The following is a 5,713-nucleotide window of genomic DNA, read 5'->3' on the forward strand; positions in this document are numbered from 1 at the left end:
TTACATTATTTTCATCTTAATAATGAATTTTTTCCATATACAGATACTCACAGTAACACCGGAGCTGGTTCAAGTAATATACCAAACGATCCAAATATGGGTAGGAATCCTATATATTTATATTTATTTAATTAATAATAATTTATTTTTTCTTAAATTTTGATTCAATAAATCTTTTATTATTGGCCTAAATAATAATATTATATTATCTTAAATGTACGTTACATCATTATAATCTCAATTATTAAATACTTATCTAATAATTTTTTAATATAATATCATACAAATATAAAATTTAGTTAACTGTATTATTATAAGAAAAATATATATATATTCACTGTTTAATAATATATTTGTTATTAAATATTTTGACTCTGTAGTAAAAAAAACTTAATAGATAATTCTAATATTTTTTTTAAACCTTTTTTCTACAATTTAGTTCGCCATTTAATTTGAATTATTTCTACAATATCTTTATGTTACTGTACTCTACACCGAATGTACTCTTAAATTCTCAGCCTACATTATTTTTATGTTAAGAATAAATTTTTTAAATATTTAGATACTCATAATAAAAGCGAAACAGATTCAAGTAATAGATCGAATGGTAATAAATATGGGTATGACTCCTGTATATTTATTTAATTAATAGTAATTTATTTTTTCATAAATTTTGATTCAATAGATCTTCCATTATTGTCCTAAATAATAACTAAAATTATTATAAGAATAAATAAAATATATTTATTTAATTAATAGTAATTTATTTTTCCATAAATTTTGATTCAATAGATCTTCCATTATTATCCTAAATAATAAATAATATTATTATAAGAATAAATAAAATGTTCTCGCGCCGTATCATTATAAAAAAAATTATATTAGATATATGTTTAATAATATAATTGTAACTTTAATTTTTCACTGTATAACAAAAAAAATTAGTTGATAATTTCGATATTTTTCTATACTTTTCCTTCTAAAAAATAGATATATCAGAAGTGGCAATTTTTTCACTAGATAAATTTAAATTGATAAATTTACTATTTCAATATAATTATTATTATTATGCTACCAGTTTAATATAATTTTTATATTCACGAATTACTTATCTCTAAAGAAAAGTTATACTCAATGTTTAATAATATATTTGTTATTAAATTTTAGTAGATAATTCTGGTATATTTTTTTAACTTTTTTTCTACAATTTAATTTGCCATTTAATTTAAATTATTTCTACAATATCTCTATGTTAATATACTCTTAGTACTATTTATTTATAATTTATCTACTTAATATATTTATTAAATTGTCAACATACATTATTTTCATGTTAATAATTCAAATTTTTTAAATATTTAGATACTCATAATAAAAGTAAAATTAATTCAAGTAATAGACTAATTGGTAATAAATATGGATAGAACTCCTGTATATTATTTATTTTTTCATAAATTTTGATTCAATAAACCTTCCATTATTGACCTATATAATATTATTATAAGAATAAATAAAATGTTCTCACGCCGCATCATTATAAAAAAAATATATTAGATATATGTGTTTAATAATATAATTGTAACTTAAATTTTTTCACTGTATAACAAAAATAATTAGTATTTCGATATTTTTTTATACTTTTTCTTATCAAAAATAGATATATCAGAAGTATTAATTTCTTCACTACATAAATTTAAATTGATAAATTTACTATTTTTAATATAATTATTATGCTACCAGTTTAATATAATTTTTATATTCACGAATTATTTATCTCTAAAGAAAAATTATACACTGTAAAATATAATCATTTAAAATATATTATTGTCGTTCCAATAATATAATTGCTATTATTCAGATGCTCATAATAATAGTGGTCCAATTAATATCTAATAGAATTTTACATTTCATATCTTTTTTAATATTCTACAATTCTTTTAAACGTTTTATTTAATACACAAAAAATGTTAAAATATTTTTAATAAATATATATAACATTGTAAAAAATAAATGAAAATTCCTTCACTTAATAAATCTATTATACGGTTACACTTGAATTATTTTTCAAATGGTAACTTTTTTCAGGAACTCAAACTGCCTATCATGTATTTGTATTTTACGGTCACTATCTATTCTTTTTAGTTATTCAGAGTTTGGATAATTATGATATTAATGGGTATTCTACGTATTCTATTACTTCCAATCAATTTAATTTTGTATGATTTATTTCTTTAAAAGTAACCTCTCAATTACCACTGATACTGTACCGACTTAATTTAATGAACAATTTTATAATTTGTTGATGTGTTCTTTTTACATACTATCAGAAATTCATGAAAATAGATCTGATCAAAACAGTAGACGTGAAGAAAATGTAACTGGTTAGTATTGTACTTTTTTTTCTTTATATATTTAGTATTGTGATATAATTTTAATAGGTAAATAAAGTTATAAAAAAATATTGTTTTATCCTTATATGTTAGCATATTAATGTATTCAAAGTAAATATTAAGTGTGAGCATAATTGGTGTTAAAAAAATTATTTATTTAGGAACATTACAAGAACCAATTATAAAAAAAAAGTGCCAGTGCCTAACAAAAAAAATTTATACACAAAAAAATTTATAAAAACCAATAAAATACTTAAAATATTTATTTTCCAATTAAAATGAAAAATATGTAACACACAAATATGACAACATAAAATAATTAAATAAAATATATTTTAAGAAATAAAATAAATAGTAAAAATTAAAATGATAACTCTAGGCGAAAGCATACAAAATAAAGATTATTAGAAGTAATAGAACAAATAAAATATGAACCAATATTATCGTCATGTATTGTATTATTTCGATCAGTAATATCTAAACATTTAAAAAACATGAAACAAAACATACAAGCTAAAAAATTTGGCCAAAGGCAAAAATTGTCATACCCTATATAAGATAATTAACTAAAAAATGCCATAAGACAATTGATGAACAGAAAACTTTATACAAAAAAAATTTTATAATATATAAAGAAAGCATTTTTTTAAAAAAATTATTTATTTCAGACTCAAACTATATTGTATTGACTATTTAATCTAAAAAAAATAATCCATGATAAACATAATCCATGATAAACATAATGTTACCATATAAACAAAAACATATAATAGAACAAGAAAATAATAAACATTTAGAATAATATAATGTTGTTATAGATCATATGTGATTTTAACTTTGTTATAACAGTTTCGAATAAAAAGTTATAAACAAAATGATTTTATTTAAAAAAGAATAAAACTATTTTGCTACAGAATAAATAATATTTTTTATAATTAAAAGAATAAAAATATTTACTTATTTACTTAATGAATACAAAACATCTTTGTAAAGAATAAAAAAAAATATTTTATAATTAAAATTGTTAAATACATTTGAATAACAAAATTTAAAACAAATAAAGTCAAATAACATCACAATATTATACAATGTAACAAAGTTAAAAAAAATGATTGAAACATCACTTAAATATTTTATAGCTACTTATCTCTTTCGTATGATGACCACTATAATGGAAGTAATTCTTTGTATTTATAATCAACAAAGAACTATTTTTTTAGTTGTTACAAAGTTCATCATTTTCTGATTTTCATTATGAATGTAACCAAATATATGTTAATTTAATACGAGTACAGAAATTAGAAAAAATGTTCGAGCATCCCATAATTGTGCACGAAATTTTCAAGAGGATGCAACAATAATTCGAACTCCGCTACCAATTCCAAGGACATGTCATTACTATAGCGCACGTCTATTTCACCATGAGACGTTCGAGATGTGCTGTATGTAACACCCTAACTACCAAAGCTCACGCTTCCGGCTGCGCAACTCTGATAGCTCGGACATTACGATGACACTTATACTATTTAATACTAAAATATGAGCCTGTTTAAAACTTTAAACCGCAAAACCGCTCCCGAAAATTACTTTCGTTCGATAACGTACATCCATAGATACCATACAACTTACAAAAACTCATAAAGAGTACATCCATATATATATATATACATACATATACGTAAATAATATTACAAACATTAACCAATACAATTCCTATCCCTCTTACAGATTATATCAAGATAAAGGCGAGGGTACAATAAACCATAACTAAAATAATACAGAGCATCACAACAACAATTAAATAAGCTCTTCGTAACTTCTGCGCCCATATCCTGAAAGGGGGAAAAAATGTAGGGGGGTGAGAACATCATCCTCGAAAGGGTTCTCAGTAGAGGGTTTTTGGGAATTACTGTAATAGGATACATGAAGATAAACCGTACCAGTGATTAATAACCGACTTATGCCTCTTTTCAAAAACAACTGTTTACAATAAAAGTAAAGTCGGAAATCTTTTCTAAAAGAGGAACCGTTCAATTCTCAAAACATCAAAACCTTTCAAAATGGTTTATCTATACTGAACCAAAGTAGCCTTTCATATTTTATTCCCAACTAGAAACACGAAACCAAAATCAACCATCGGTTCATCTCATTCCAACCACGGTCCTAGGCCCAAACAATCCAACCATCAACTAATCACCACAATCCAACAGAGTCCCAGATGCAAACACAAATAGGAAGTTCAAGCACAAACAAACAGTTACAGCAAGTAGAACAATTAGCAGTTAATCACAAAGGAAAACCACGTACAATATGCACACCCAAACAATGTCACATAGATGCATATGATGCATGCCTGTCCTAGTGGCTGATGATATCATCTGTCGGTTATATAGCCAACCCGACACGTCCTGGTAGCTAACCATGGACAGAAACACCCATCGCGGAGCAAGTAGGTTTGAGCTACAACCTCATTGCTACTACCCGCTCAACCTAGAGCCAGTGGAATAACCACTACTGCGGCTACTACCCAGGCGGGTGTTTAACAGCTCAACCTGGAGCGAGTGGAATCACCACTACTACCGCTACTACCCAGGCGTCACAGTCTCTGACCTGGAGCAAGTGGGACGAACCACAACCCTTGCTACTACCCAGGTATCTCAAGCATATATTCATTCATTCCCAATCATGGATCAACATCCATCTCAGCCATCCGGCTTAAATTCATAATTCATAGTCAGCCATACGGCCCATAACTCATTCGGCAATCAGCCATAAATCAATATCATACACAGTCATTACGGCTCACGGTTCAATCCAAAACCAGCCAATATTCATAATCATACATAGCCATTCCGGCCCATAACAAAACAGCACTTCCACCACTCAACATCATCAGATTCATAAAACCGGCATTCAAGCCATAAATCACTTTTCTCAAGCCATTTCACTTTGAAAACAAATTTCAACTCTTTTCAGCCTTGGCTTTAAAGATCTCATTTCTCAAATCATCCCAGGCTCACAAGCCACTTCTACTCAAAGTGAGTTCCCTTTTTAAAACAAAGCCACTATCGGCATTCTCTTTCCAAAACTTCCAAAACCATGGCAAGTTAAGGATTTATTTCAAAGTATCCAAAATCACCCACCCAACAGTGGCAACTTACATCAATTCCTTAAAATTCATTGAAACTCTTAAAATCATAGATTCTCGGTTCAAGTAAATAAAATTGAATTTATTATGAAACCAAACCATACAAAATCACAAGTTCCAACCCGGTCCAAAAATCAACTCATTTGAAACGGAACCGGTTCATTTGAATCAAACC

The sequence above is a fragment of the Arachis ipaensis genome, chromosome B06 (genome assembly GCF_000816755.2).
Source record: "Arachis ipaensis cultivar K30076 chromosome B06, Araip1.1, whole genome shotgun sequence".
NCBI lineage: Eukaryota > Viridiplantae > Streptophyta > Magnoliopsida > Fabales > Fabaceae > Arachis > Arachis ipaensis.